Source organism: Strigops habroptila, chromosome 9 (assembly GCF_004027225.2).
Source record: "Strigops habroptila isolate Jane chromosome 9, bStrHab1.2.pri, whole genome shotgun sequence".
In the NCBI taxonomy this organism is placed as follows: Eukaryota; Metazoa; Chordata; class Aves; order Psittaciformes; family Psittacidae; genus Strigops; species Strigops habroptila.
In genome coordinates, this window is record NC_044285.2 from 33,437,627 (window position 1) to 33,450,968 (window position 13,342).

Sequence of the window (13,342 nt, forward strand, 5' to 3'; positions counted from 1 at the left end):
AAAATGAGAGGAAGAAAAGGGGCATTGCCCTCCCAGTCCTCTGTGCAACCCACTGTTGCCCATCCTTTCCAGATTCAAGATCATCCATTGCACATTTCCTCAGAAACTGGGCAGAGGGCAGGAATGGACTGTGGGCCCGTTTCCCTAATAACAGGTTTTATCTTTCACCTAAATTGTCAGTTTGAGAGCAGGTTTCAACTTTGGAGAATGTGGCCAAAACATCCAACAGCCATCTGCAAGTCATCCATATTCCTACCCAAGAATATAGCATTAAATGCTATCAAGCTCATACAGAGCCTAGACACGAACAATGCTGAACCTCAATGATTTTCTCAAATTGAAGTTCCTGCCTACATTTTGATGAGGTATCTAAGTTGGAAGGAATTCTCCCATTAGCTTAGAGTCCAGCTAAATTCCTCGTCTCCTCCAGAAAATATTTCTGCATAAAGATTCTGATGCAGTTGCCAGTTAGTCACTACAGGAACATCCAGCAAACTTGGGGCCAGCATACAGATTCTTCAAATCTGCATCATGCTCATTGCAGCCACATTTATAGAAGATGCTTAATACCAAAGATCTAGTCCTTATGAGCTGCAACCCTGCATTATCTCTGCAAGGAGATTGACATGGAATAGGACAGACTGCCCAGTGTAATTTCTGTTGGATGTGTATTCACCTTGTTAGCTCAATTAGATAGAGGAGGAACTGCTTATCTATGCCCTCTACTGAGGGTCAAGACGTATTTTTCTATTTACATCAAACAAAAGTATCAGCATTAGCAGTCAAGCGATTAGCTGATAAAGGCACTTTACATGAATTAAGTGTATTTACAGAACGATGCATTCAGTCACATACAACACCTTTTCCTGGTAGGTCAAAACAGAAATCTGGGGCAGTCCCTGGCTTGGGCCACCATTACAACCAGAGACCCAAGGTCCCAGTGACAAATGCGTGAAATTGCAAGGCTGTGGGTCACATGCAGAGAGCTTGGTTTTACAGCTTCCTTCCCAGATCCTGCACAGACCTCTCTTCCTAAGGGTGGCAAACAGCTCCCATCAGCTTCTCTCCCCACTTGCACTCTGACAGATTTGAAATGCACAACTGCAAGTCCAGACAACACAACCCAGCTGTCTTGTTCCAGCGCTGCGCACCATGCCAAGGCAGCCCACGGCATTCCCATCACACACTTCCTTTTTGGCAAGAGGCGCTCATTAATGTCCACGTGTTTCTGGGTCTGCCTGATGAAGCTGTCCCCATTTAACCGTGGCAGGAAAAACTGCACTTGAAGGGCAGGGGCTGCCTGCTGCAGGATAGCAAGGCAGCAAGAAGCTGGTAGTTTTGACTCTGCAGAAGTCCTAACTATGTCCGCGTCCTGTCTGTAACCAGAAGCACAACCCCACTTCTCTCTGCCTTAAAAAGCAGCATTTCTGGCGAGGCTGTGAGGTGCCTATGTGCTGAGATATCTCCCAGATGCCAGAAGCCTTGGACACTGTCCAGTTTGCATCTTTGTGACCACCTGGAGGGCAATTTCACATCAAACACACTCTGCCATCAGACATACACATCTGCAGTGCACTTTGACTGTGCACAGACACAAATAGCTCACAACATCTGCACAGGGCTGTGGGACTCCTGGGTGACCCTTCACAGCACTGCCTGCCTGTATAATACAGACAACTGGTACATACCACGAACTTAACTCTTGGGACCTTCTCTGGATATTGAAGGTTTGTATTTGAAAGCAAGACCTGGCTGTTGGAGGTGGAGAACTTTCTCACCCAGAAGCATTTATTATGGGCTAACTGATGCAGGCTGTGGCCACCTGCCCTTTAGGAGTGAAGTGAAGGCACAGCTGCAAGTTCTTGCTGAAAGTGAACTTCAGCAAGCAGGTTTCCTGTTCAAAACCCACTGATGAACTTTGGGCCCATCTCAGGTACATCTGTGTGACCCTGCGGTTGCTGGTATGCTGCCAGCTCAGCCTTCTGTGCCCTCAAGGATAGGACCCCACCCTTTTACCCCTCTCCTCTCCACCCTTTCCATCCTGGTAACACAACGAAAGCCTTTAAGAACTATGCATCAAATGAACAATGCTCTGCATAGGGATACAGGAAACCCTATGTCCTATTCTACATGACCTTAACAAAGTCATGATCCTTCTGTTTCCTTTTCCACCCTTTCTACTTAGACCCAGCTCTTCAGAAGAAGAGAGCAACGTTTGCTCTCACCAGACCCAGAGCCAGCCTGGGAACACCAGCTCACACTGAAGGCAGGCAAGAGCAGCATCCCATGCGGTTGCAGTGTGCTCCCCAGGGCATGCTGATGGGTTAGCATGGCAGGGAGGGGGACCCCAAGAACACAAAATCTGCAAACAGGCTGCTCTTGTGCTGCAGTTAAGGCACAGGCGCTGTTTTACAGCATACAGCTGCTCACAACGGGCACCCTGCTGTCCCCTAGGGTCTCAACTAACATAAACAAGCAGTCAGGTTAGCACATCTGAGGCTGTATCACTTTGGTGCTGAGAAATGTCATCTGAAAACAGTTTACAGGACAGCTCCATCAGGAAGACCAGTCTGTAATCCCTGTCTCAGCAACTGGTACCACGTGAGACAACCCACTGTAGCCATGGCTGGAGCTCTTCAGCTAAAAGCACAGCAGTAATGCAAAACTTGAAATGCGATGGGAATAAATTTGAAGGAAGACTTTATTAAGAGTTTGGAAGCTTACAGCTTGTTTTTGTTAGTTAATGGTCTGAGATAGAGCTCAGGGTCAGTCGTGCACCGAATACTAGCACTGGATTTCAGAAATGGTCCATTTCATTGTAAACTATGACATGTAATCTACATCAATTCTGATAGTTAAAAAAAACCCCAAACACAAAACCCCCAACCCACCACAACATACAACAGCCTTGGGCAGATAATAACCATTTCCAGAAAGTCTTTTTTTTGTGAACACAGCCCAGGTGGGAATGCAGCTATAATTTTGGTTACAGCTTCATCCTTTTAATCATGCAACTCATGCTGCAGAAAGCTGATTTGATTTGCATTTTAAAGTTTTAGTGGCATTTCTGTCACAACATCTCTGGATGTCTGTTGTATTTTGAGGCTGTAAATGGAAGAACTGTATTCCCCTAGAGCATTTCTTCTCTCCTTTTGATACGGAGAGATGCTGAGATTTGGAAGCCTGGGCCTTGTTCCAGGTCTTCTCTAGCATAGCCCTCAGCTCCATCTCCCAGCTGGAGCACACTCTCCATTCCTTGTGACTGTTTTCATGCCAGCAGCGCAGGATGCAGGGACTTCCGTAAAACCACAACCCAGCTGCATTGCCTAAGTGCTGACCATGTGGATGCAACACATTCGCCCTTTTACCCCCACATTTGGCACCCAACTTCCAGACAGTCCTAGGTCTCACCCAAAAACGCTTGGGCAGCATAGCCAGCTGTTGGATTTCCCCTTCCCTCTCCTCCATAAACAGCCTCTTTCAACAGCAACTGTACAGCTTTCTCTGCCATTAACTCTGTGCTACCAAGAGGAAGAGCACACAGCACTCTGCAGCATCAGAATGAGCTCCTGAGATTTTTTTTCTCCTATATGCTAATTCCCACTCTACGATTAGATACGTTCCAAGAAGTTAGCAAAGATTTACCACTTTTGGTACAGACCACACTATGAAGTTGAGCACTATTTAGCATGTCCCAGAACTCAGGTTGTAAAACATTAACAGTCAAATCCAACGTGTTTGCACATAGATATATAAAGAACAAAAGTTAATTAATAACATTCAGTGCACTTTAAGACAAAGCACGTTGCATTAATGAAGAAATATTGAGATATATACTACTTATCAAGAAATAAAAATTATTTAAAAATATTACACTGAATTCCAGCTAAAAAAAGAGGATAATTTTGTAAAGGTTACCAAATTTATACAGCAAAAATGACTTCAATATTCAGTGAAAACAAGTTCCCTTCTTAGCAAACACCACTGCTCTATTTCTGTCCAGAACAGGTCATTCTACCCCTCCTAGTGCATCTCTCTCTCCCTCAAAGTGAAAATATTAGTTTTTAAAAGTTCTTTTAAATGGAGTTTTAGATATTTCAAGGGTAAAAAGTTAATAAATAAATAAATAACTAATCACTAATTTCTCTCAGGGCCCCGATTTGTGTCACATGCTTAAACAGGCAAACAATATCACTGTAATTCACTACAGAATATAGCTACACTGGCAGTGGTATAGGAGGACTTCCCATATACTAAAATACCAACACATTAGCCAAGAGAAGAAATTAGAACATATAACTTCAATCTACCACTTAAAATTCTACCCAAGTTCCCACTGCCTGGAAGAGACGGATGGATGGGGGTCATTTTAATGGTTAGCTGATCAAACAATCTTGATCTCTGGAGGAAAAGGACATTTTTTCACCCCTACTTCAAGTGTCTATACCACAGCCCTCAGGAACTGCAAAACCCAAGAGGCACCAGAAGCAGTTCTTCTGTCCAGGCTTTTTTTTTTTTTTTTTAATCCTTTCAGTTCCTATTTCCTCCCATTGTACAAGTGGAAACACAGATTGTTTGCTTTGTCTAATGTTTGTCTGTGTCTGACTGCAGACCAGTGCGAAAAGAAAATGAAACAAAGGAACAAGTTCAAGCCCTTTTGCAAACACGTATTTGAGAACCCACAGTTGATCAGATTACCACCCTTATGCAAAACACAGACCACTCAGGGCTACTGCATAATTGTATAAGGCTGGGCTAGAGACTGATTTTTCGGGATTTTGAAACCTGCTCCCAAAGAGGTCATTCATGTTGCAATTAGCAAGACCAAGCAAAGCACTAACCACATTTGAAAACAGGATGCTTGTTGTAATATGAAGAGCTTTGAAATGGGTGGTGTCTGCAGCAGAATATCCCATGTAATCTTCTGCAGCTCCATTTGTAGAAGGCTCATTTGTAGGAAAGTACTTATTCCTGCGGCTTCTCCTTATTCAGCTAACACAGAATAGTCTGGGTTGGAAGAGACCTTCAAAGATCATCTAGTCCAACCCCTCTGCAATAAGCAGGGACATTTTCATCTAGATCAGACACGCAGACATGACGCTTTAGATACCCTACTACCCTGCTACTTGAAGTTTCTGAACAATGCGAACAATATGCAAGAAGGAAGAGCAGGAACATTTCTCCTGGGGCAGGTAAAAAAACAAGGTAGCCCCTTGGTGGGTGACAGTGGGAAATGGAGAGCTGCAGCACACAGCACAGACACAGCATGGGAAGCTAATGTCACTGACTGCCACCACTGCTGTGCTCAGGGTCAGCACTGGCTGGGGATACACCAGGCTACTGAAGGTGTAGCTACTCCTGGTGAAGGACCAGACTCCCACCAACTGCGATCTGCCCCAACCTGGTTTGTATCTGGAGATGCTTCAGGAAGACAAACACTAAAGCTCTCCTTTGCTCAGAAAGTCCAGGCGCTTGACTTCAGAGGTAACTGCAAGGCCCCTGAATGCGAGCTGCTACCAAGCAAGGAAAGAAAAGGAATGTTTTGGGGCCACATATGGGTCAAGAGAGCAACTCGAATAGCAGCACAGTGCACAGGAGAATGAGTCTGAAAAGGAGGCTATGCAGTTATCCCCTTTTCCTTACACGCCATTTATTGGGACATAAAACCTGATTTGAGCCTAAATTTCAGTATTTGCACAAATAACATTTTCAACAGACTTGCTATTCATCCTGGGCTTTAGCATGTCATGGCTCTTAACGTCTGTTGAAACATGCTGTTGGGTTTCCAGCCTCAGACACCCCATCACAGCTTGCTACCCCTGCCAAGGCTGCAGAGGCTTCGCTGACACAGGCGGCTTTCATCATCCAGCAGTGTTGTGCCTTGGGGAAGCCTGGGCTGGTGGCAGTGAGCAGCAGGGAGCCCGGCTGCCCAGTGCAGGGCAGCAGGGATGCACAGCAGCAGGGATGCGGGCTGTTTGCAGCCCTGTGGCTCCTCTCGCTGAGGGCAGGAAGGTTGCAACAGCCCACTGGCACAGAGCCAGTCCCACTCAGCACTTGGGGAGCCCAGCAGTGATTTATGACAGCAAAGGTCTGCCATGCCAGAAGTCTATTCATCCAGAAAAAACAAACAGTTTAGGAAAAAGGCCTCAGCCTTGGAAGGCTCTCACCCTGCAGACCAGGGGCTGTCAAGAAGCTAAGCCTAGGGAGAGGTACAAATCCCTTCACCTCAGTGAATTTTCACTTTCTGACTCATGCATCCATTTACATGAATACAGGGTGCTAGAGAAAACCTATACGCAGCACATCTCTGCTGGATGAAGTCACGGGCAGTTAAATGTGTCCCACCAGCCCCATCTTGCTCAAAGGAAGTCAGGGCTGGACTGCAGGAGGTCAGCTGATGGGCGGCCAGACTTTGGGAGTAGGAATCCTCCAAAGTAAGGTTTTTTGGCTCACCATCGCTACAAAGCTCTGAAGGTCAGCAATTACAAACCTCATGTTATGAGAGTCATGTTTTCAATAATGCAACCTTCCAAGACACATGCTAATAATGAAAGGCTGTATTAGCCTTCTATCCCACATAAACATAACTCGGAATACCCTCAGCAATTATATCACTGAATTTTAAAAATCCTTCAGCATTCTTGTGAACAATAAGTGTAACAGTTGAATTTTCTCTGATGCATAATGCAGAACATGGACAAGGTTCTGCATGGGTTAAAACCATGTTGCTGGTTTTTTGGCTGTTTTTTTTAAAAAAGGCTGGCAGGGTACACAGCTCAGACTGCAAGTTCTAGCCTAGATGACGAGAGCTACAACCACCTTAAAGGTGATTTACTTTTTCATTCCAGTTCTGCTGGTGTTTTTCTCACACAGACTGCAATATTATGTGGGTACACATCTCTCTGCAGGAGGACTGTGTGAGGCAGTACACACGGCACTGCATAGGACAGCCCATAATAACAACTGGCATTAACTAGGTTTCTCTTTTGGTCCCTCAACCTTTCCTTCAGTACTTCAAGGCAAACATCTTCTCTACAACTCTCTTCACCCCAGGTGAATCGTGAAGTCAAAAACCTACAGAGTGCCACTGCCAAGTTCAGAAGATCTGAGGTTTACCCAGGGAAAGGTCATATTGTTCACACACATATAAAAGTCTTCATAGAGCATTTAACTGAGGAAAAAAAAGAGCATCTACTCTCAGTGCCTTTTCATTTGGCTCTATTTGACACATCCTCTCCAAAAATTAAAAGGGAGTTAATGGACACAATTAGTCTTTGAGAAAATACATCAGTCTCCAGACTTCTGAATGAGCTCTGTAAGAGATGAACTACATGGCACTGATCTCACAGCAGCAGTCAATTCAGATTTCCTTCCAAAATCCTATTGGCTAGCTGGTCCACAAAGCTCAAGAGACAATTACTTAAGCATTTGGAAAGGCTTTCAGTATTAAGTTGGTCTCCAAATGAAACCAGACTACCCTTCTAATTATTCTTAAAAGTAAAGTATACCTCACTTTTCTAATTAAATTAAGAAGGATCACTGCTTCCAAATTCACTTTCCTAAAGAAAAAAAAAAATAAATCTGGATTTGAGAAGAGCCTTGGTGTTATTTTTTTCTAAACTGCTCTAATCAGCTTCATACAGCAAAAGCCTGGCTGGCAAAGCTTCTCCTCTTGAGCAAAGCAGAGGTCAGATGTGCAGTAACAGTTCCTGAAGAGCTATGAGCGGTTACAGTTCAGCACTGTATCTTCCAATTTGCTGTATTACTTGTAGGGATCAAAGTCAATCACAGCAGAGAGAGAAATGAACAGTGAAGTCTTGAGAGGAAAAACTAAAACAACAAACTAAACAAAACAAACCCTGCAGGACAACTTAAAGAAAATGGCTAAAACACATCAGAGCTGAAGATTTGCAGAGCCTTAAGCAGTGTAGACTAGCATAATTAACAGCACGTATGAAGCAAATGCAGCAGCTAACTACTGGAAGAACTGGTCACAAAAGGTACCAAGAGTTTCCTATAATCAACCACTGAACAGCTTTATCAGGATTTGAAACTCTCGCCTCCTTGCCTTGCCCTGCTTAAACAACCCAATTTATTTTTGTACAGCATAATATGAAGCAGTGCACTACAGAGTGAACCAGGCATTTGGGTAAAACAGACGTAGAGCCCCAGCACAGGCTGGGGACCCCCTGCTCTCCTCTGACGCACTGCTGGCCACACTTCCCAGGGCCTCCCTGCACGACTTCCCACCAACGGCTACTGATGGTTTCCTATAATGCTTGAGTTATTACATGCAGTTCTGGCTCCCCTGAAGTCCACAGGAATTTCTGCTGTTGAATTTACTGGATCAGAATTTGTCCCATAAAAGCCCAAGTTTATCAAACAAAACAAATCGTACTATGCACCAAGTTTTCCACTGAAAAAATGTGCATATTCAATGCTTTCTCTGTTGGAGAAGGTGTGCTCACACTGATCCCATCACAGGGTTGACCCAGAGTGTGATAGAAGAAATTAAGCTACACCATTACTGCAGAGTGTCCACTTGTGTAAAAGTATCGGAGAAGCAACTGCACTACTACTCCTATCCAACATTCACTGCCTATTGGAATTAGTCGCTTGGTAAAGCTACAGATGAAGGCCAGATGGGAACAGAGAACACTTGCTATTCTGACTGATTACACATAGATTTACATTCAGAGGCATATAGATTTGACTGGATTCCTCTCATTGACAGTTTGTCAGTTGGTACAGTACATGAAGCTTTCCCAGGCAGCGATGGCACCTCTGTACACTTGTACAGCACCAAATACAGTGGGGCCCAAGGCACTATGGACAAAAGTGCATGCAGATGCACACAAACACATAGAGACATATTCAAAACTAAGACTGAAATCCACTGGCCCAGCCCATGAAACCTCAGGCATCAATGATGCTGCACCAGAAACCTTCCTGTGATTCAGTCTGAAACCCAGCTCTCATTTTCCAAGCCCTGAACCTTGTTTACCTTGTAATGCCAATAATGTCCAACCAGCTGCACCACATCACAAATCAGCTGTCAAGACAAACAGAACACAACAGCTAAACAACCTAAACATTCCACAAGGCATCCAGCTAATGCCAGCAGCTTGCTGGAGAAATGTGGAGAGGCAACTATTTGAAATCTGGTTTACATGTATAATGTAAGCCTTAAAAACTAGCATCTCTGCTTTAACATCTTCTTCTAATTATACTCACTTCAAAATTGACTCTAAAAGTTTAACCATCCACAAGTTTCAAAATAACTTCCCTTTGCAGCTTCTTTGCATATTCCGTCATCCACATCCAGATGCCAAAACACACCACCAACAGCTCATTGCTCTTTAGGATAAATCTGGCAATACACACTAGAGACAAATTTTGCAGGGTCTGCTAAAACTCTACAGCATGTATTTAAATAACAGAACTTTAAATAACAAAGTCTCTATTTACAACAATAGTGCATTAAAAAAATAATAATAACCAAAGAGCATATGAAAACACCCTACCAGAAAACCTACCTCCCAAGTGCTTTGTATTGCCTTCCTGTTTCTGAACCTTTAGGTTCAGGGAGCGACATGGGATTAGGGAATGCAAGCTTGCCTCTACTATCAAAGACAGAAGCTTAGCCATGTTTCTTAAGAAAACAAAGAGTATGTGATTGCGCTGCCCTTGCATCCAACCATGTTTTAAATTTTCATTCCATTTCAACCAAAACAGACAGAAAGAAGTCTCGAAGGTGTTTTAATTCCTGTGTGCTTTGTGAAAATTGGAGATGGAGACAAACTCCACTGCTCCAGAGTGGGCTCTGTGGTTTCCTGCCCGATGCTGCCTGCCAGCTGGCCAGCCCTGGAGCACGTAGCAATCTGCGGCCAGCAGCAGCACAGGCTGCTTCTTGCCCAAAGGGCTGATATCTGCACAGGCAGCAGTTGCTCAAGTGTCAGATCTGGGGTGGCACAGAACCAAGTGGGAGCCACAGGTGTATATGCTAGCAGAGATCTTAAAGGACCCCACAAAGCAATTGGGACTGCTGAGGTCAGAGGTGGGGGATAGGGTAAGAAAGGACAAATTGGCAAGCATCTGCATTTTGGTAGTTTTACTATTTAGTTTTTCCTCAAAAGCCAGGAAATTTAAACAACTTCAGAATTCACCTTGATATATAAACCCACCTCTCAGTGTTTGTAGGCTACTCCCTCTAGTCTTAGCATTAACATTGCAAAAGTGTTTCCACTGCAACACTGAGGCTTACAGAAAACGTGTATTTTTGACATGCCTGCACAAGAAGATAACTGTAACAAGAAGGGATTCTGAAATTAGTCACTGAGCCACCTTTAGGGATTGGCTCCCCAGCACTGACTGCTATTTGCCATTTACTCTGTAACCAAATGAGTGCCAGGTGAGCAGAAAGCACAAGCATGCCAGTGGTAGCATTTTCTAGTCACTTTGAATAGGTCAAACAAATCACATCATGTGCAAAGGACTGGAAAAAGTGAGGCTCTAAACAGTTATTTTTAAAGACCTGCATTGCACACATGGTTTGACCAGCTTTAATTAGAAATGTATTTTCAGCTCAATTTTGTTAAGTGTGGACATACTCACTGGCCTGCACTGGGTTTGTTTGCTGTTTTCTGTTCACTGACCCAGCTACACTGGACATCATTTTCTCAAGTGTTGATCTTTCATATAATTCCATCTCTGTCCATGCAGTTTCACAATGGTCAGACAGAAGAGGGAGATTAATGCTAAATTGTTTGGAAATTCCCATTTATTTCTGTTACCAGCTTTTTCTTCTTTTTAAAATAATTGAGTTTAGGAAAGTCAGCAACCAACACCAATTAAAAAGCTGACTGGTGTAAGCTTAATATTCACGTCTCATGATCCAGTGAGAACAGGGGTTTTATCACTAACTGGGACAGCAAATGGTGGCCACAGCCAGGGTGGGTCCAGGTAGTGGTTTTGCCCTTGCAGCAGTCGTATGCGAGAACATGTTTCTGTGGCTAGGCAACAACCTTCTACCTGCTAAAGCTTCCTTTTGTTTTTGTCAAGAAAAAAAAAAGTCAAGAATAATAATGTAAGAGACTATTTTCTGCCAAACCTCAAGAGTGCTGTTGTTCTGCTCCACCAACAGCTGCAGGCACGCACCCGTGATGTAATGACACCAGCATCCACCTAACCCAGTCCAGAGCACGTGGGTTAGAAATGCTAAACCTCAGAAGCGCATCCACAGAAATGAGGGGACATGGACATGGCAAACACAAGGGGGGGGGGGGGAATACTTAAAAAAAAAAAAAAAAAAAAAAGAAGACGTAAAGCCCTCTGCATCATCTCCTGTATCTCAAATACTGCTTGCTAATAATAGGTTCTTTCAGCCAGTTCTGATGCACAAACATGGATGTCCTCCTCAGCAGCCAGGGCACAAGCCAGACATGGCTTATCAGATCAAAACCAACCCCTGGAAATGCATCTAGAGAAGCACACAGTCAGCAGCCTGCCCCGGGGTGGGGAAATCCAGAAGCAGCAGCTTCCCTGTTTCCCTTTCCGGTCATGCTCCTGTTTTAGAAGGAGAACCCTGGAAATGAAAACGCATCATGCAATCTCTGGGGACTTTTCATATCACGCAATGACTATCAACGGTGAACAGCTTTAGATAACCAGGTACTGTACAATGACATTCATGTGACTTGCTTAGCAGTAAAGGAAGCCAGAAAGAAAGGACAACCCACTGTTGGCATATGCTCCCATAGTCCGAGGGAACAACCGTTCTGGAAGTTCAGGCAGTGTTTACACACAACAGGATTCACCCAGCCAGGCTCTCCATTAATAATCACAGTTTAAATAGCACAGTGTCCCCTCCATCCCGAACTCCACTGGCACCTACAACGCCCATCCAGCCCTGGTCCAGCTCCCATGAGAAGGCTCTACACTGCCTCTGTTGCAAAGGTGGAAGTGTCTGAAGCCCCACAGTCAAGCCTGCCAGAGTGGGACTACAAGGCACCTCTGTAACATAAAGAATGACTCTATTTTAATATTAATAACATCAAAAGGGAGAGATGTGCCAGAACTCTGTAATGTAAACAATGCAGGACACAGCAGCCACAAGAACTCAGAAAGCTAAGCTGTCTTTAATCTACTTATAATGACAACCAAAACTCATCTGCAAGACAGACAGGACAAGTGCCATGCAGGCTCTGAGCATCATCCAGGGCTGATAAGGCCATTTTCTTTTGTTCCTGGTCATAGAACTGTGAATTTGGCAGAAGCAAAAAGCAAAATGACATTACACAACCTAACCAGGAATTTGTTGTGACTATCTGAACTGCCTTGTGAATGCACTAGATGCTATGCAAACATATGCAGAAACCTGAAGCATGCATGGCTATACCTGCCAATTCCTAGGCCAACATGAAAATACTTTAAGTCCAACACACAAGCCAGTGATACAGACCATGCGAAGCCTTTCACAGGTAGTTTGGTACCTGGAAGCTAACATGATGCAAAGAAAGGAAGAGAGGAAAGGGTGAATCCTAAATCCTCTCTAACTTTATTCTCCAGCCTATGGAATCAGAGACCCAAGTTTCCATCCTTTGTTTTGTGCCTTCCTCCATTCAAAACAGTTCTGACTTAAATCTTTCAAGTGTCCAAGAGGAAAGTTAGTGCTTCTCTTTGTTCCTTCATCCTTTCTCCATTTTCAGTCAGATTTATGGGGACCAGGCTTCTCCAGATGCAATCTCTTTTTCTGCTAAGGAAACCGTCCCAGTTGGGCATCCAGCAATCTGTTATGCCCCATACATGTGCACACCTACTCAACAGCATGTGAGCCAGGAGCTCAATGCTTTTGGGAAATGTCAGACCTACTTAGGCTGATCTGCACATGCACAAAGAGCCCAATGTATCTTGAGTGCACCACATCCACTGGCACGTATCACCTCTGCAATGTCCAAGCTATCCCAGGCTTCGAACTGCTGGGTTCACTGGGCACACCCTGTGCCTCGAATGTCAATGTGCCTGCCTGCAAAATTTGGCAATCTTCTACCCAGAGGAAGATGACAAAACATATTCTAATGCCTCTGGAAACACATCGCCCATTATCAAAAAGGAGTCCCACAGGAGGAATGGTCTAGTGCACCCAAATCATGTACTGGTACTGCCTGTCCTCTTCTGCAGGTCCAAACGCACACACAGGACCAGTTCCTGCTGTCAGCAGCTGATGAAAAACTGGGAGACTTCACAGGAATTTGATTTTCAGAGCAGAAGGGATATGCTGGTCAACAAAACCTAACTCTACCCTCTGATATTAATAAAAGGCAATTGGATATCTGCTGATACA

At 44.3% G+C, this 13,342-nt stretch overlaps 1 protein-coding gene across 2 annotated transcripts in view; it reads right to left on the reverse strand.

The window, feature by feature from the left end:
- The window catches only part of NRK (Nik related kinase), a 97,751-nt gene that overhangs the window by 68,987 nt on the left and 15,422 nt on the right, over positions 1-13,342 (reverse strand). The window lies entirely within an intron of this gene.